This window comes from Apium graveolens, chromosome 4 (genome assembly GCF_009905375.1).
Source record: "Apium graveolens cultivar Ventura chromosome 4, ASM990537v1, whole genome shotgun sequence".
In the NCBI taxonomy this organism is placed as follows: Eukaryota; Viridiplantae; Streptophyta; class Magnoliopsida; order Apiales; family Apiaceae; genus Apium; species Apium graveolens.
The window spans coordinates 83,043,795-83,064,237 of NC_133650.1; the positions used below are offsets into that span (position 1 = coordinate 83,043,795).

The window sequence follows — 20,443 nt, forward strand, 5'->3', positions numbered from 1 at the left end:
ATTAAGAACCTATTATCAAATTCTAAGCATAATAAATAGATTATCCTCGAAAATAATCAGATCATAACAACAATCTAGCCCTTAAGCATTCTCTAAGACTTAGTGAAAATACAAGTGCTTCTAGCATGCATATCAACCTACACAACTTAATATCACTTTAATGCTATCACTACACTCGCATCAATATCACAATTCAGTCGATAAATCATTGCAAAACGGATCATGGTATATGCATGAGCTATATGATATGACAAACAAATAAAGCTATAAAAAAAAACTCTATAGCAAAAATTATGCAACTATATGAACTAACTCTCATGAATATGCAGCTATATGACACACACAAAATATTTCTTAACTACCACCCCCAAACTTAAAATCTTCACTGTCCCCAGTGAAGGTAGTAGAAAGGAACACAGGGTATACCTACTCGGAGTCATCATCATCATCACCCTCAGTGGGTGGAGTATCAGGCGGCGGGTATGCAGAGTCCTCACCAAAAACTGGCCACTGGATATCAGCTCCAAGGCCTCGAAAAGCAGTCCCTAACGCAAGGGTGAGCTCCTGAGCAAACCTGCTCTGCGTCTCATACATGGCATCCATCCGCTGTGAAAGCCTCCTATACTGGGCATCACCCATCCCAGCACCCTCCTGAGCTCTCGAAGAACTAGCCTCACCACGCCCTGGCCTGGCCATAGTAGCACCTCGTGCTGGACGCCCTCCTGGAAGACGATAACCCAGCCCATGCTCCTCAGGCTCACCACCGGTCCACTCCTGCATCCCATTCAGAGTGCCAGAATCTATCGGAGCTGCTGGAAACTGCAACTGCTCATGAGCCGGCCAGTTCACTCCTACTGCTCGGCATAGCTTTGTAACCGTGGATGCATAAGGAATGTTCATATGCTTTGCTCCCCTCAAAAACTTCAGAATTCCTTGGTAGATAAACTCACCAAGGTCCACATAGTATTCCTCATTCAGAATTCCCCACAACAACTGTGCTCTCTCAACTTTGACCTCGTGTGCATGTGAAGAAGGCAAAATATTAGCACATATAAATGCATTCCATGCACGGGCATACCTGTTCATGGCGATCGCCGGAAAGTGACGATACTCATTATTAGCTGGACTGCGGTTCCAAACTGTGCCCGGTCGACAGAGAGTCGCACAAATCAAATCCAAGTCAAAATCCTCAGCAGTCTTTTCATTCCAGTTCCCCTCCTCGGGCTTTCTCTCTCGCTGTCCAATCACACGGCGAATCACCGCAGGATGATAATCAACCGTCAGCCCACGAACTACAGAAAACCCATTCTTTTCAGCCTTCACGTTCGCGTAGAACTCGCGAACAACACTCATCGGTACTGCTTCGGGTGACTCACAAAAAGCTATCCACCCCTTCTCTGCAATCATGGGCAACAACTCACCATCCCTTCCTGATGGTAAAAACCCCCTCTCCTTCAGAATCGGCTTCCCCAACAGCCTAGTGTACTCCTCCTCCGCAGCTCTGTCAGTTAACCGAGGCCTTACAATAGTACTCCTTGATGAATCAGCAGTAGGAACTGTGCTGCTGCTGTCAATAGTGCGTGCTCTCTTGGGTGCCATTGATTTGTGAATAAAAGTGTGTAAGAACTGATTTTTGATGTTTATGAGAGGGTTTAAGTGTAGGAAGTTGTGGGAGATATGTAGGATAGGTGTATGTATATATAGGGTGTGGAGTAGGTTAAATTAGATTAGGAGTGGGGTTGAGGGATAAAATCATGGGGTAATGGGAAAAGAATTCGTGGGTTTATGGGCTGTGATGGGTTTTTGTGTTTTTGTTTTTTTTTTCTCTTTTTTTTTTCTGAACTGCAAAAAATTTTCTGGAACTCGACCCCTGCGCGGCCGCTCAGCATTTCTGCGCGGGCGCGTAGCACGCTGCGCGGCCGCTCAGCATAGCTGCGCGGGCGCGCAGAGGGTCTCTGGAATTTTTTTTTTCAGCCCCTGTTTTCTGATTTTTTTGTGTGTTTTTGGATAGGTTATTAACTTCTAAGGGTTCCTGTAACAACAATTCATGGGTTGCCTCCCACGCAGCGCTTCTTTTTCGTCATTAGCTTGACGTTCCGTACCTTTCTCACGTAGTCAACAAAATGGCACTAACCACCTCTCGGTTTGCCATGTCCCCATAGTAGTGTTTCAACCGCTGACCGTTAACCTTGAATGCTTGGTCCGAATCATTCTCAAAAATTTCCACTGCTACATGTGGAAACACAGTTTTGACAATAAAAGGTCCAGACCACCTTGATTTCAACTTCCCAGGAAAAAGTCGGAGCCGAGAGTTGAATAACAGAACTTGTTGCCCTGGCACAAATAACTTAGGATGTAGCTTCCTATCGTGCCACCTCTTCACCTTTTCCTTATACATTTTGTTATTCTCGTACGCTTGAAGTCGAAATTCATCAAGTTCATTAAGCTGAAGCATTCTTTTCTTACCAGCTGCATCTAAATCCAGGTTCAATTTCTTCAATGCCCAGTAGGCCTTATGCTCAAGCTCCGCCGGTAGATGACATCCCTTACCGTACACCAACTGAAACGGTGACATCCCAAGTGGAGTTTTGTATGCTGTTCTGTAAGCCCAAACAGCTTCATCGAGCTTTAAAGACCAATCCTTCCTTGACGGACAAACAACCTTCTCTAGAATGCGCTTTATCTCTCTGTTAGACACTTCCGCTTGACCATTTGTTTGCGGATGATAGGCAGTAGCTACTCGATGATTCACATTATAACGCTGTATCATAGAAGTGAACTTACGGTTGCAAAAATGCGATCCTTCATCACTTATGATTACCCGAGGTGTTCCAAACCTTGTGAAAATTTGCTTATGAAGAAAATTTAGCACTGCCTTTGCATCATTTGTCGGTAAAGCTTTAACTTCGACCCATTTTGAGACATAATCGACTGCCAGGAAGATGTACTGATTATTACAAGACGAGATAAAAGGCCCCATGAAATCGATTCCCCATACATCAAAGACCTCGACTTCAAGCATCACATTTAATGGCATCTCATCCTTCCTTGACAAATTTCCCACTCTTTGGCAACGATCACACCTTAAAACAAACTGATGAGCATCCTTGAACAAGGTAGGCCAGAAAAAACCTGCTTGCAGAATACGAGCTGCCGTCTTCTCACCTCCATAGTGTCCACCATAAACCGTGGAATGGCAGTCTCGTAATATCCCCTCCGTTTCACAGAACGGGATACATCTCTTGATGATCTGGTCAGCTCCCTGTCTAAACAAATATGGTTCATCCCACATATACCACTTCACCTCATGCAAAAACTTCTTCTTTTGCGCGGATGTCAAATTAGGAGGCATTATATTGCTGACAAGATAGTTTACAATATCTGCAAACCATGGTTCTTCCTCCTGAATTGCAAACAACTGCTCATCCGGAAAAGATTCATTGATTAACGTCCTATCTTGTGAAGTAGAATCGGGATTCTCCAACCTAGAGAGATGGTCAGCTACTTGATTCTCAGTACCTTTTCTATCTTTGATCTCTAACTCAAATTCTTGAAGTAAAAGCACCCAACGAATGAGTCTCGGCTTCGAATCCTTCTTAGAAACCAGATAGCGAATAGCTGCATGATCAGTGAATACTGTCACTTTCGTACCAAGCAGATAAGATCGAAATTTCTCAAAGCCAAAGACTATAGCCAAAAGCTCCTTCTCAGTAGTGGTGTAGTTCAATTGGGCCCCATTTAAAGTCTTACTCGCATAGTAGACCACATGGAAGAGATTTTTCTTGCGCTGTCCCAGAACTGCACCTACCGCATAATCACTCGCATCACACATCATCTCAAACGGTTCTGTCCAATCTGGTGCTGTAATAACTGGTGCCGTGATCAAACTCTCCTTGAGAATCTCGAATGCTGCCAAACATTCATCATCAAATTTGAAAGGCACATCTTTCTCAAGGAGATTGCACAACGGCTTAGATATCTTTGAAAAGTCTTTGATGAATCGCCGATAAAAACCCGCATGACCGAGAAAACTACGGATTCCTTTCACCGAATTAGGTGGGGGAAGATTTTCAATGACTCCCACCTTGGCCTTGTCCGCCTCCAAACCTTTGCTAGAGACCTTATGCCTAAGGATAATGCCTTCACGCACCATAAAATGACATTTCTCCCAATTAAGCACCAAATTAGTTTCCACGCATCTTTTGAGTACGGCGCGCAGATTATTCAAACATTCATCATATGAGTGTCCAAAGACGGAGAAGTCATCCATGAACACTTCGACGTTATTTCCAATCATGTCAGAGAATATAGCCATCATACATCTCTGAAAGGTGGCCGGGGCGCCACATAACCCAAACGAAACTCTACGAAAAGCAAATGTGCCAAATGGACAAGTGAAGGTAGTCTTTTCCTGATCCTCTGGTGCAATACAAATCTGATTATACCCGGAATAACCATCCAGAAGACACAAATACTCATATCCCGCCAATCTGTCAAGCATTTGATCAATAAATGGAAGAGGGAAGTGATCCTTCCTTGTGGCTTTGTTCAATTTTCTATAATCCATGCATACTCTCCATCCTGTAACTGTTCGAGTAGGGATGAGCTCATTCTTTTCATTTGCGACCACAGTGATACCTCCTTTCTTAGGTACACATTGCACGGGGCTCACCCACGAGCTGTCAGAAATAGGATAAATGATGCCTGCATCTAGCCATTTCAGAATTTCTTTCTTCACCACCTCCTTCATGATCGGGTTCAGTCTTCGCTGCTGTTCCACAGTTGGCTTACTTCCTTCCTCTAGCAGAATTTTATGCATACAATATGAAGGACTTATCCCCTTGATGTCTGCTATGGTCCATCCTATAGCCGATTTGAATTCTCTCAAAATCCTTAAGAGCTTGTCTTCCTCACTACCTGAAAGGTCAGCTAAAATAATAACAGGTAACGTAGATGAATCACCTAAAAAAGCATACCTCAAGTGTTCAGGTAATGGTTTGAGCTCTAAGGTAGGCGCTTCCTCTATTGATGGTTTGAGCTTCCCTTCAGCGTTCTTGAGGTCAGAAGTACCAAGAGATTCAAATGGTATATCCAGCTTTCGCTTCCAGGGAGAAGCGTTCAGATATTGTAATTGCTCGTTGCTATCTTCATCATCACTGCCAAATTCCCCCACTAAGGCCTTTTCCAATGCATCAGACATTAGCATGTGATCGAGTTCCGAAGTAACCGCAGAATCAATCACATCCACTTTTAAGCACTCCTCATCTTCTGTAGGGAATTTCATTGCCTTGAATACGTTGAAGGTCACATCCTGATCTTGGACCCGCATAGTAAGTTCCCCTTTTTGCACATCTATCAAGGTACGGCCAGTAGCCAAGAAAGGCCTCCCCAAGATTATGGGAATCTTCTTATCTTCCTCAAAATCCAGAATAACAAAATCTGCAGGAAAGAAGAGCTATCCACCTTGACGAGCACATCCTCAACTATGCCCCTTGGGTAAGTAATGGAACGGTCAGGCAATTGTAGCGACATGTATGTGGGTTTTGGATCAGGCAGATCCAGCTTTTTAAAGATCGACAAGGGCATCAGATTAATGCTTGCTCCCAAATTACAAAGGCACTTGTCAAAAGTTAGATTGCCAATGGTGCAAGGAATGGTGAAGCTTCCTGGATCTTTCAGTTTTAGTGGTAACTTTTGTTGCAGAACCGCGCTGCATTCTTCCGTGAGAGCAACGGTTTCAAGGTCATCCAGTTTCACCTTCCTTGAAAGAATAGTCTTCATAAACTTCGCATAACTAGGCATTTGTTCCAGAGCCTCAGCGAAAGGTATATTGATGTGAAGTTTCTTGAACACCTCCAGAAACTTCCCGAACTGTCTATCCAGCTTTTGTTGCTGCAATCTCTTAGGAAAAGGTGGTGGAGGATAGAGCTGTTTCTCCCCTGTATTAGCCTCAGGCAGAGTGTGTTCAACAGTAGTCTTCCTTGGTTCCTCCGCTTTCTCCTTTTGCTTAAATTCTTCATCTCTAACTTCAGCTTCGACTTCTTTTGCCTTTTCAGCATCAGCTACTTTTCCAGACCTTAAGGTAATAGCCTTGACTTGCTCTTTAGCTTCCTTCCTGCCTGGTACTTCTGTGTCACTGGGAAGAGTGCCAGGTTGACGATTGAGCACTGCATTGGCTAATTGAACGATTTGATTTTCCAAGGTCTTGATAGAAACCGCCTGAGTCTTGCACAACAGCTTAAGTTCCTCAAAATCAGCACTAGTAGGTGCAGCTGCACTTCCCTGTTGAGGATATGATTGCCTTGTAGCATACTGCTGTGGTTGCTGGAATCCAGGTGGGTTAAACTGTTTACTCACTCCTTGCTGATATGGTGGCTGAATAGCATTCTGATTATTCCCCCAGCTGAAATTTGGATGATTTCTGTTGTTAGGATGATAGGTCGCTGGCACAGGCTGCTGTTGTCGCTGATAATTATTCACATATTGAACAGATTCGTTGACAAGAGAACACTGATCCGTAGCATGAGAACCTGCACAAAGCTCACAAACCATAGCTATTTGATTAACTCCATACGTAGCCAGAGAATCAACCTTCATTGATAGCGCTTGGAGCTGGGCTGCAATAGCGGTGGCTGCATCAACTTCCAGAATACCTGCGACCTTGCCTGACATCATCCTCTGAGTTGGGTTTTGATGCTCATTTGCAGCCGTCGTCTCGATAAGATTATACGTCTCAGTATAGCTTTTAGCCCATAAGGCGCCTCCAGCTGCTGCATCGAGCATGGGCCGAGATTGGGCCCCCAAACCATTATAAAAACCAGTGATTACCATCCAATCCGGCATTCCATGATGTGGACATTTTCTCAACATTTCCTTGTAGCGTTCCCAAGCCTCGCACATAGATTCTGTAGGTTACTGCGCAAACTGAGTAAGAGCACTCCTCATAGCAGCAGTCTTTGCCATTGGATAAAACTTCACCAGAAACTTTTACGCAAGATCTTGCCACGTAGTGATGGACCCAGCTGGTTCAGAATGTAACCAGTCTTTAGCCTTATCCCTCAGTGAGAATGGGAAGAGCCTCAACTTGATAGCCTCATCAGTCACGCCATTATACTTAAAAGTGCTGCAGATCTCGACAAAATTCCTTATGTGCATGTTGGGGTCTTCAGTTGCCGCTCCTCCAAAAGAAACAGAATTCTGCACCATCTGAATAGTGCCCGGCTTGATTTCAAAGGTGTTGGCTTGAATAGCTGGATGAAGGATGCTTGACTGAATGTCATCAATTTTAGGTCGAGAAAAATCCATAAGAGCTGGATCAGCTTGAACAATACGATCTCCCATGTTTACTGGTTCTTTCTGCTCAGTTCCTGAATCCGAATCCTCAAAATCTAACTTCTCCGGTGTATCAAGAACTTCGTCTTTCTCCTCAGCTGTATCTAAGGTCTTCTTGCGAGCACGAGAATGAGTTTGCATAAACGCTTGCTAAAGTACCTGAAACACAACCGAAAAGAGTAATTAACTACTACGTCCTAATCACTGAGTCCTAATGACCAATGATGGTAAGTACATAAACTAAACAAATACGCCGAGTCCCCGGCAGCGGCGCCAAAAACTTGTTAGGGCGAAATCACTCACTAATATTCACGCAAGTATACGCGTTCGCAAGTAATATAGAATACTTTCTAGTTCGTTCCCTCAGAGACTCAGACTAATTTATTATCTAATTTAACTCACTCACCAATGTATGACTACTTCTCAATGTTAAGATAATAACACTTAAAATTGTTGATTAAATATTAACTATAATTAACTACTTAATTAACCACTTAACTAACACTTCAATTTATCAATAATAAAACACTCATGAGATCACAACATCATTATTACTTCCTTCTATAGCCATAGTTATTACCTTTAGCATGTGACAGTGATGATATTAATCGAATAACACGAAACTGATAAAAGCCAACTTTCATTGTACTAATAGCATTCTACCAAACATCCACAATTAAGATAGAAGTTGAATAGTCATCAATTATGTTGAGTTCCTATATGTCTACAGAAATTGACAACACAACGATTTAAGCACAAGTTATCCCTTTTTGATTACATAGGGCAAATAAAACTGTTAGAGTTACCCACTAATCATGCACAACGTACATGAACCTATGCTAGCATGGCAAGTTCTAAATCTCAAGATCCACCGTCGCTTCACAAGAGATTAACACCCTATCTTATATGTTCGCGACGCACATAAGACGAATACGCACAACCAATACTAGATATCATGCAATCATCACATACTAAAGTATTAAACAATTAACTAAAGAATTCCATAATAAATCCGTTGCAACCCCATGATCACGATTAGCCCATAATAGAACTTATCGCCATCATGGGTTCATATGAAATCATGATAAACAAACACAAGAAAATAATAACTAAACTGATTATATTAAAACAGAGTACGTCACAAGAGTAAATAAGTCAAAGCAAGAAAACTAGCATCCAACGTTACAACGAAACAAGAATCACAAGAATATATGCTTCCTCTTCGTTGCTGTGTGCTAAATCGGTCTTCTTCCTTATCTCCTTCGCTTCTTGCAAAACACAATCTAAAACATAATCTCCTCTTAATACTCTGTGAAAAACGTCTCAAATCTACCTATATAATAGTCCCATAAAACTCAGATTACATAGAAGTTGGAAGCCAAACAGAAGTAGAAGTCTAAAATAATATATCTTTTTCCCCGACCCTGCGCGGCCGCTCAGCATTTCTGCGCGGGCGCGCAAGGCTACTGCGCGGCCGCTCAGCATTGCTGCGCGGGCGCGCAGGACCCTACTGGAAAAATTCCAGGTTTGCTCCGTTTCTTCGCCGTAATCTGCCCGTTCTTTTCCTCTCTCAATGGTGAACACATGCCAAGGCTTATTCTTGATGATTCCTCCTCCGAAATGCAACTAATACCCTGAAATGCATAAACACTAGAAAAACGCATCAAATACACAAAATACTTGATTTCAAGACACCAATTTAAGCCATTTTAAGACGTTCTAAGTGATATAAAATGCCACTTATCAGAATGCTGGGAAAAAGAAAAAGAACAAGAATGGAAAAATAGGTGTGAACAAGAGCAACAACTATGCTTTTTTTTGCAGATGCTCCCAGGAAGCAGTGCCAAATTATGGCTCAACAAATTACTTAATTCACCTTTGTAAAAAGGCTATTAGTGAGCCAAAGTTGGGAGCTTGCAAATACAATAAGGCATTGACTGAAGATCCCTATTCACTCTATGACAAATTTGTGCGTGCCTCGGTAGGAAAGAGATCACCTGATTTCTTGTAATATGAAAGTGATGACAAGCTGTCATAAATTGAGAGTAGACCTCAAAGAATTTAATCTTAGATCTACAACTAAAAAAAATGCAAATCAATCAATAAACACTAATCTTTTTGAATTATCAAATTCTACTTCTACAACTTCTGTGAAAAAGAAGAAAGTACCCAAAACTGCTTGGGTAGCAAAATATACTTAATCCTTATTGTGTGCAGGACAAGATGAAGAGAGTTATATGGATCATTGACAGTGGATGCTCCAGACATATGACATGTGATAAGGCCCTGCTATCACAATTTGAGGAGATGGCTGACCCATTGGTGACTTTTGGAGACAATAGCAAAGAATTTACAACGGGATATGGCAAATCGGTTTCAGGAAATGTTGTCATATAAGATGTAGCATTGATTGTTGTACTTGAAGTAAATTTTCTAAGTGTCAGCCAATTTACTGACAAGGGATTCAAGGTGAATTTTGAAAAAGAAGACTGCTCAATTACTAGCAAAAAGACTGGTGAAACTGCTCTGAAAGGAGTAAGAAAAGGAAGCTTGTTTGTTGCAGACCCAAGTTAGCAAACAAGGATGGAATTTGTTTGCTTCTATACCAAGGCATCCATTAAGCAAAGCAAGTTGTGGCACAAGAAGCTCTCTCATCTAAATCACAAAATAATTAATACCTTGGTGAAAAAGGAAATAGTGAGAGACATGCCAAATTTGGAATTTTCTCAAAATGAAGTTTGTGAGGCTGGTTAGAAAGGCAAAATGAAGAGGTCCAGTCACAAGAGAAAAATTGTGAATTTCATTATTGTACCATTGCAACTAATTCACATGGACCTGTTTGGACCAGTTAATGTCTTATCTATTTCTAGAAAGAAATATCCACTGGTGATGGTGGATGACTACTCAAGGTATACATGGGTAGAGTTTATGCATTCAAAGGATAAAACTCCACATATCATTATTGAACACATAAATAAAGTTAAAAAGCAGGATGATGATCAAAATTGTGTAAAAAGATTGAGAAGTGATAATGGCACAGAATTCAAGAATGCATCATTGAGTGAATTGTTCAAAGACAAAGGCATTGTTCAAGAATTTTCAAATGCAAGAACACCTCAATAAAATGGTATTGTTGAGAGGAAAAATAGAACTCTAGTTGAAGCTGCCAGAACAATGCTACAAGATGCCAATATGCTAACAAGTTTTTGGGAAGAAGCTGTGAATACTGCATTATATACTCAAAACAGATATTTGATCAATAAAAACTTTGTAAAATCACCTTACTCAATTATATCAAAAATAAAGCCTACTGTGAAGCATCTGCATGTGTTTGGAAGAAAAAGCTTTGTGCTCAAACACAACTCTGAAAATGTGGTAAAATTTGACTATAAGGTTTTTGAAGCAATTTTTCTAGGATATTCTATGGAGAGAACTGCCTATAGAGTTTACGTGTTTGAACATAAGAACATTATGGAAAGCACATATGTGACTTTTGATGATGGCAAGTGTCCAGACTTGGAATGCCTTGATGAAAATGAAGCTGAAATTTTGAAGTTTGAAATTTTCAATATTGACAGTGATTCTGAGGATGATGCTGAGATCAACATAGAAAATATAATGGAGCAAGAAATAACTGAACAAGTGATCCATGAAAATGAAATTTCTAATCAAGAAAGAATTTCATCTGAGTTTGATGGCACAAACTTAGGGGAGAAGAAGATGGTAATTCTACAAGTCATGCTAATGATGAGAACAATTCTAGTCAACAAGATCACACCAGGAAATGGAATAGAAGTCACATTAGAGATGCAATAATTGGTGATCTGATAAGTGGCATTTTATACCACTTAGAACGTCTTAAAATGGCTTAAATTGGTGTCTTGAAATCAAGTATTTTGTGTATTTGATGCGTTTTTCTAGTATTTATGCATTTCAGGGTTTTAGTTCCATTTCGGGGGAGGAATCATCAAGAATAAGCCTTGGCATGTGTTCACCATTGCGAGAGGAAAGAAACGGGCAGATTACGGCGAAGAAACGGAGCGAAATCAGAATTTTTCCAGTAGAGGTCTGAGCGCCCGCTCAGCATTGCTGAGCGGCCGCGCAGCAAGCTGAGCGCCCGCTCAGCTATGCTGAGCGGCCGCGCAGGGTCGGGAAAAAAGACAAATTATTTTAGGACTTCTACTTCTGTTTGGTTTCCACTTCTATGTAATCTGAGTTTTATGGGACTATTATATAAGTAGATTTGAGACGTTTTCACAAGTGTGGATTGAAGAAGATTGTGTTTTACGCAAGGAGCGAAGGAGATAAGGAAGAAGACCGATTTAGCACACCGCAATGAAGAGGAAGCATATCTTCTTGTGATTCTTGTTTCGTTGTAACGTTGGATGCTAGTTTTCTTGCTTTGAACTTATTTACTCTTGTGACGTACTCTGTTTTAATATAATAAGTTTAGTTATTATTTTCTTGTGTTTGTTTATCATGATTTCATATGAACCCATGATGACGATAAGTGCTATTATAAGCTAATCGTGATCATGGGGTTGCAACGGATTTATTATGGAATTCTTTAGTTAATTGTTTAATACTTTAGTGTGTGATGATTGCATGATATCTAGTATTGGTTGTGCATATTCGTCTTATGTGCGTCACGAACATATAAGATATGGTGTTAATCTCTTGTGAAGCGATGGTGGATCTTGAGATTTAGAACTTGCCATGCTAGCATAGGTTCATGTACGTTGTGCATGATTAGTGGGTAACTCTAACAGTTTTATTTGCCCTATGTAATCAAAAGGAATAACTTGTGCTTAAATCATTGTATTGTCAATTTCTGTAGACATATGGGAACTCAACATAATTGATGACTATTCAACTTCTATCTTAATTGTGGATGCTTGGTAGAATGGTATTAGTACAATGAAAGTTGGCTTTTATCAGTTTCGTGTTATTCGATTAATATCATCACTGTCACATGCTAAAGGTAATAACAATGGCTATAGAAGGAAGTAATAATGAAGTTGTGATCTCATGAGTGTTTTATTATTGATAAATTGAAGTGTTAGTTAAGTGATTAATTAAGTAGTTAATTATAGTTAATATTTAATCAACAATTTTAAGTGTTAGTATCTTAACATTGAGAAGTAATCATACATTGGTGAATGAGTTTAATTAGACAATAATTTAGTCTGAGTCTCTGAGGGAACGAACTAGAAAGTATTCTATATTACTTGCGAACGCGTATACTTGCGTGAATATTAGTGCGTGTTTTCGCCCTAACAAGTTTTTGGCGCCGCTGCCGGGGACTCGGCGTATTTGTTTAGTTTATGTACTTACCATCATTGGTCATTAGGACTCAGTGATTAGGACGTAGTAGTTACTTATTTTTTCCGGTTGTGTTTCAGGTAATTTAGCAAGCGTTTATGCAAACTCGTTCTTGTGCTCGCAAGAGGACTTTAGATACAGCTGAGAAGACAGACGAAGTTCTTGATATTCCGGAGAAGTTAGATTTTGAGGATTCGGATTCAGGAACTGAGCAGAAAGAACCAGTAAATATGGGAGATCGTATTGTTCAAGCTGATCCAGCTCTTATGGATTTTTCTCGGCCTAAAATTTATGACATTCAGTCAAGCATCCTTCATCCGGCTATTCAAGCTAACACCTTTGAAATCAAGCCGGGCACTATTCAGATGGTGCAGAATTCTGTTTCTTTTGGAGGAGCGGCAACTGAAGACCCCAACATGCACATAAGGAATTTTGTCGAGATCTGCAGCACTTTTAAGTATAATGGCGTGACTGATGAGGCTATCAAGTTGAGGCTTTTCCCATTCTCACTGAGGGACAAGGCTAAAGACTGGTTACATTTTGAACCAGCTGGGTCCATCACTACGTGGCAAGATCTTGCGCAAAAGTTTCTGGTGAAGTTTTATCCGATGGCAAAGACTGCTGCTATGAGGAGTGCTCTTACTCAGTTTGCGCAGCAACCTACAGAATCTATGTGCGAGGCTTGGGAACGCTACAAGGAAATGTTGAGAAAATGTCCACATCATGGAATGCCGGATTGGATGGTGATCACTGGTTTCTATAATGGTTTGGGGGCCCAATCTCGGCCCATGCTCGATGCAGCAGCTGGAGGCGCCTTATGGGCTAAAAGCTATACTGAGACGTATAATCTTATAGAGATGATGGCTGCAAATGAACATCAAAACCCAGCTCAGAGGATGATGTCAGGCAAGGTAGCAGGTATTCTGGAAGTTGATGCAGCCACCGCTATTGCAGCCCAGCTCCAAGCGCTATCAATGAAGGTTGATTCTCTGGCTACGTATGGAGTTAATCAAATAGCTATGGTTTGTGAGCTTTGTGCAGGTTCTCATGCTATGGATCAGTGTTCTCTTGTCAATGAATCTGTTCAGTATGTGAATAATTATCAGCGACAACAGCAGCCTGTGCCAGCGACCTATCATCCTAACAACAGAAATCATCCAAATTTCAGCTGGGGGAATAATCAGAATGCTATTCAGCCACCATATCAGCAAGGAGTGAGTAAACAGTTTAACCCACCTGGATTCCAGCAACCGCAACAGTATGCTACAAGGCAATCATATCCTCAACAGGGAAGTGCAGCTGCACCTACTAGTGCTGATTTTGAGGAACTTAAGCTGTTGTGCAAGAGTCAGGCGGTTTCTATCAAGACCTTGGAAAATCAAATCGGTCAATTAGCCAATGCAGTGCTCAATCATCAACCTGACACTCTTCCCAGTGACACGGAAGTACCAAGCAGGAAGGAAGCTAAAGAGCAAGTCAAGGCTATTACCTTAAGGTCTGGAAAAGTAGCTGATTCTGAAAAGGCAAAAGAAGTAGAAGCTGAAATTAGAGATGAAGAATCTAAGGAAAAGGAGAAAACGGCGGAACCAAGGAAGACTACTGTTGAACACACTCTGCCTGAGGCTAATATAGGGGAGAAACAGCTCTATCCTCCACCACCCTTTCCTAAGAGATTGCAGCAACAAAAGCTGGATAGACAGTTCGGGAAGTTTCTGGAGGTGTTCAAGAAACTTCACATCAATATACCTTTCGCTGAGGCTCTTGAACAAATGCCTAGTTATGCGAAGTTTATGAAGACTATTCTTTCAAGGAAGGTGAAACTGGATGACCTTGAAACCGTTGCTCTCACGGAAGAATGCAGCGCTGTTCTGCAGCAAAAGTTACCACCAAAACTGAAAGATCTAGGAAGCTTCACCATTCCTTGCACCATTGGCAATCTGACTTTTGACAAGTGCCTTTGTGATTTGGGAGCAAGCATTAATCTGATGCCGTTGTCGATCTTTAAAAAGCTGGATCTGCCTGATCCAAAACCCACATACATGTCGCTACAATTGGCTGACCGTTCCATTACTTACCCAAGGGGCATAGTTGAGGATGTGCTCGTCAAGGTGGATAAGCTCTTCTTTCCTGCAGATTTTGTTATTCTGGATTTTGAGGAAGATAAGAAGATTCCCATAATCTTGGGAAGGCCTTTCTTGGCTACTGGCCATACCTTGATAGATGTGCAAAACGGTGAACTTACTATGCGGGTCCAAGATCAGGATGTGACCTTCAACGTATTCAAGGCAATGAAATTCCCTACAGAAGATGAGGAGTGCTTAAAATTGGATGTGATTGATTCTGCGGTTACTTCGGAACTCGATCACATGCTAATGTCTGATGCATTGGAAAAGGCCTTAGTGGGGGATTTTGACAGCGATGATGAAGATAGCAACGAGCAATTACAATATCTGAATGCTTCTCCCTGGAAGCGAAAGCTGGACATACCATTTGAATCTCTTGGTACTTCTGACCTTAAGAACGCTGAAGGGAAGCTCAAACCATCAATAGAGGAAGCACCTACCTTGGAGCTCAAGCCATTACCTGAGCACTTGAGGTATGCTTTTTTAGGTGATTCATCTACGTTACCTGTTATTATTTCATCTGACCTTTCAGGTAGTGAGGAAGACAAGCTCTTAAGGATTTTGAGAGAATTCAAATCGGCTATAGGATGGACCATAGCAGACATCAAGGGGATAAGTCCTTCATATTGCATGCATAAAATTCTGCTAGAGGAAGGTAGTAAGCCAACTGTGGAACAACAGCGAAGACTGAATCCCATCATGAAGGAGGTGGTGAAGAAAGAAATTCTGAAATGGCTAGATGCAGGCATCATTTATCCTATATCTGACAGCTCGTGGGTGAGCCCCGTACAATGTGTACCTAAGAAGGGAGGTATCACTATGGTCGCAAATGAAAAGAATGAGCTCATCCCTACTCGAACAGTTACAGGATGGAGAGTATACATGGATTATAGAAAATTGAACAAAGCCACAAGGAAGGATCACTTCCCTCTTCCATTTATTGATCAGATGCTTGACAGATTGGAGGGTCATGAGTATTTTTGTCTTCTGGATGGTTATTCCGGGTATAATCAGATTTGTATTGCACCAGAGGATCAGGAAAAGACTACCTTCACTTGTCCATTTGGCACGTTTGCTTTTCGCAGAGTTTCGTTTGGGTTATGTGGCGCCCCGGCCACCTTTCAGAGATGTATGATGGCTATATTCTCTGACATGATTGGAAATAACGTCGAAGTGTTCATGGATGACTTCTCCGTCTTTGGACACTCATATGATGAATGTTTGAATAATCTGCGCGCCATACTCAAAAGATGCGTGGAAACTAATTTGGTGCTCAATTGGGAGAAATGTCATTTTATGGTGCGTGAAGGCATTAGCCTTGGGCATAAAGTCTCTAGCAAGGGTCTGGAGGTGGACAAGGCCAAGGTGGGAGTCATTGAAAATCTTCCCCCACCTAATTCTGTGAAAGGAATCCGTAGTTTTCTTGGTCATGCGGGTTTTTATCGGCGATTCATCAAGGACTTTTCAAAGATATCTAAGCCGTTGTGCAATTTGTTTGAGAAAGATGTGCCTTTCAAATTTGATGATGAATGTTTGGCAGCATTCGAGACTCTCAAGAAGAGTTTGATCACTGCACCAGTTATTACAACACCAGATTGGACAGAACCGTTTAAGATGATGTGTGATGCAAGTGATTATGCGGTAGGTGCAGTTCTGGGACAACGCAAGAAAAATCTCTTCCATGTGGTGTACTATGCGAGTAAGACTTTAAATGGTGCCCAATTGAACTACACCACTACTGAGAAGGAGCTTTTGGCTATAGTCTTTGGTTTTGAGAAATTTCGATCTTATCTGCTTGGTACGAAAGTAACAGTATTCACTGATCATGCAGCTATTCGCTATCTGGTTTCCAAGAAGGATTCGAAGCCGAGACTCATTCGTTGGGTGCTTTTACTTTAGGAATTTGAGTTAGAGATCAAAGATAGAAAAGGTACTGAGAATCAAGTAGCTGACCATCTCTCTAGGTTGGAGAATCCCGATTCTACTTCACAAGATAGGACGTTAATCAATGAATCTTTTCCGGATGAGCAGTTGTTTGCAATTCAGGAGGAAGAACCATGGTTTGCAGATATTGTAAACTATCTCGTCAGCAATATAATGCCTCCTAATTTGACATCCGCTCAAAAGAAGAAGTTTCTGAATGAGGTGAAGTGGTATATGTGGGATGAACCATATTTGTTTAGACAGGGAGCTGACCAGATCATCAGGAGATGTATCCCGTTCTGTGAGACGGAGGGGATATTACGAGACTCCCATTCCACGGTTTATGGTGGACACTATGGCGGTGAGAAGACGGCAGCTCGTATTCTGCAAGCAGGTTTTTTCTGGCCTACTTTGTTCAAGGATGCTCATCAGTTTGTTTTAAGGTGTGATCATTGCCAAAGAGTGGAAAATTTGTCAAGGAAGGATGAGATGCCATTAAATGTGATGCTTGAAGTCGAGGTCTTTGATGTGTGGGGAATCGATTTCATGGGGCCTTTTATCTCGTCTTGCAATAATCAGTACATCTTGCTGGCAGTCGATTATGTCTCAATATGGGTCGAAGTTAAAGCTTTACCGACAAATGATGCAAAGGCAGTGCTAAATTTTCTTCATAAGCAATTTTTCACAAGGTTTGGCACACCTCGGGTAATCATAAGTGATGAAGGATCGCATTTTTGCAACCGTAAGTTCACTTCTATGATGCAGCATTATAGTGTGAATCATCGAGTAGCTACTGCCTATCATCCGCAAACAAATGGTCAAGCGGAAGTGTCTAACAGAGAGATAAAGCGCATTCTAGAGAAGGTTGTTTGTCCGTCAAGGAAGGATTGGTCTTTAAAGCTCGATGAAGCTGTTTGGGCTTACAGAACAGCATACAAAACTCCACTTGGGATGTCACCATTTCAGTTGGTGTACGGTAAGGGATGTCATCTACCTGCGGAGCTTGAGCATAAGGCCTACTGGGCATTGAAGAAGTTGAACCTGGATTTAGATGCAGCTGGTAAGAAAAGAATGCTTCAGCTTAATGAACTTGATGAATTTCGACTTCAAGCGTACGAAAATAACAAAATGTATAAGGAAAAGGTGAAGAGGTGGCACGATAGAAAGCTACATCCAAAGTTATTTGTGCCAGGGCAACAAGTTCTCTTATTCAACTCTTGGCTCTGACTTTTTCCTGGGAAGTTGAAATCAAGGTGGTCTGGACCTTTTATTGTCAAAACTGTGTTTCCACATGGAGCGGTGGAAATTTTTGAGAATGATCCGGACCAAGCATTCAAGGTTAACGGTCAGCGGTTGAAGCACTACTATGGGGACATGGCAAACCGAGAAGTGGTTAATGCCATTTTGTTGACTACTTGAGAAGGGTACGAAACGTCAAGCTAATGATGAAAAAGAAGCGCTGTGTGGGAGGCAACCCATGAATTGTTGTTACAGGAACCCTTAGAAGTTAATAACCTATCCAAAAATATAAAAAAATCAGAAAACAGGGGCTGAAAAAAAAAATTCCAGTGACCCCCTGAGCGCCCGCTCAGCTTTGCTGAGCGATCGCGCAGTAAGCTGAGCGCCCGCTCAGTTTTGCTGAGCGACCGCTCAGGGGTCGAGTACCAGAAATTTTTTTACAGTTCAGAAAAAAAAAACACACACACAAAAATAGTTTTAGCCCATAAACCCACGATTTGTTCCCACTACCCCATCATGTTACCCCTTAATTTCCAAACCCTAATCTAATTCACACCCTATATATACATACACCTATCCTACATATCTCCCATAAAACTTCCTACACTTAAACCCTCTCACAAAAATCAAAAATTAGTTCTTACACACTTTTATTCACGAATCAATGGCACCCAAGAGAGCACGCACTATTGACAGCAGCAGCACAGTTCCTACTACTGATTCATCGAGGGGTACTGCTGCAAGGCCTCGGTTAACTGACAGAGCCGCGGAGGAGGAGTACACTAGGCTGTTGGGGAAGCCGATTCTGAAGGAGAGGGGGTTTTTACCATCGGGGAGGGATGGTGAGTTGCTGCCCATGATTGCAGAGAAGGGGTGGATAGCTTTTTGTGAGTCACCCGAAGCGGTACCGATGAGCGTTGTTCGCGAGTTCTACGCGAACGCGAAGGCCGAAAAGAATGGTTTTCTGTGTTCCGAGGGCTGACGGTTGGTTATCATCCTGCGGCGATTCGCCGTGTGATTGGACAGCGAGAGAGGAAGCCCGAGGAGGAGGACAGGAATGAAAAGACTGCTGAGGATTTTGACTTGGATTTGATTTGTGCGACTCTCTGTCGACCGGGCACAGTTTGGACCTGCAGGACCGACACTAATGAGTATCGTCACTTTCCGGCGATCGCCATGAACAGGTATGCCCGTGCATGGAATGCATTTATTTGTGCTAATATTTTGCCTTCTTCGCATGCACACGAGGTCACAGTTGAGAGAGCACAGTTGTTGTGGGGAATTCTGAATGAGGAATACTATGTGGACCTTGGTGAGTTTATCTACCAAGGAATTCTGAAGTTTTTGAGGGGAGCGAAACATATGAACATCCCTTATGCATCTACGGTTACGAAGCTATGCCGAGCAGTGGGAGTGAACTGGCCGGCTCATGAGCAGTTGCAGTTGCCAGCAGCTCCGATTGATTCTGGCACTCTAAATGGGATACAGGAGTGGACCGATGGTGAGCCTGAGGAGCATGGGCTGGGTTATCGTCTTCCAGGAGGGCGTCCAGCACGAGGTGCTACTATGGCTAGGCCAGGGCGTGATGAGGCTGGTTCTTCGAGAGCTCAGGAGGGTGCTGAGATGGTTGATGCCCAGTATAGGAGGCTTTCACGGTGGATGGATGCCATGTATGAGACGCAGATCAGGTTTGCTCAGGAGCTCACCCTTGCGTTAGGGACTGCTTTTCGAGGCCTTGGAGCTGATATCCAGTGGCCAGTTTTTGGTGAGGACTCTGCATACCCGCCGCCTGATACTCCACCCACTGAGGGTGATGATGATGATGACTCCGAGTAGGTATACCCTGTGTTCCTTTCTACTACTTTCACTGAGGACAGTGAAGATTTTTAGTTTGGGGGTGGTAGTTAAGGAATATTGTGTGTGTGTCATTTAGTTGCATATTCATGATAGTTTAGTTCATATAGTTGTATAATTTATGCCATATAGTTTTTTATTTTTTTGTTTGTTATGAATGTCATGTAGCTCATGCATGTACCATGATCCCTTTTGCAATGATTTATCGACTGAATTGTGATATTGATGCGAGTGTAGTGATAGCATTAAAGTGATATGAAGTTGTGTAGGTTGATATGCATGCTAGAAACAATTGTAAGTCCACTAAGTCTTAGAGAATGCGTAAGGGCTAGATTGTTGTTATGATTTGGTTGTTTTCAAGGTCAATCTGCTTATTATGCTTAGAATTCGATTATAGGTTCTTAGTGATAAAGGCATGAAAAAGAAAAAAATTTTGGAGAAAAAATATGGAAGTTGTTGCTGGTTGTGGCTAGGCGTCAAATGGCTAGTAGCCAGCTCGCATATGATGCGAGTAGTCTAGGGTTGAGCAAGATGGAGCGAAACGCACTTGCTCAGAAGTTATAAATAAAAAAAAAAAATTGCATAATTGATCAAGATTGGGCTCTTTGGTATTCGAGTTATTAAGTTCTTAGGGGACTTTGTGCCTAGTG

General features: G+C 41.9%; 2 non-coding genes across 2 annotated transcripts; one reads left to right on the forward strand and one right to left on the reverse strand.

Annotated features, from left to right (window-relative positions):
* Nucleotides 1-6,841: 6,841 nt before the first annotated feature.
* LOC141722747 (small nucleolar RNA R71) lies at nucleotides 6,842-6,948 on the forward strand. Its single transcript, XR_012575752.1, has one exon. It is a non-coding gene; the product is annotated as a small nucleolar RNA R71 (small nucleolar RNA).
* A 6,329-nt stretch (nucleotides 6,949-13,277) lies between these two features.
* LOC141722296 (small nucleolar RNA R71) lies at nucleotides 13,278-13,384 on the reverse strand. Its single transcript, XR_012575314.1, has one exon. It is a non-coding gene; the product is annotated as a small nucleolar RNA R71 (small nucleolar RNA).
* Nucleotides 13,385-20,443: the final 7,059 nt, after the last annotated feature.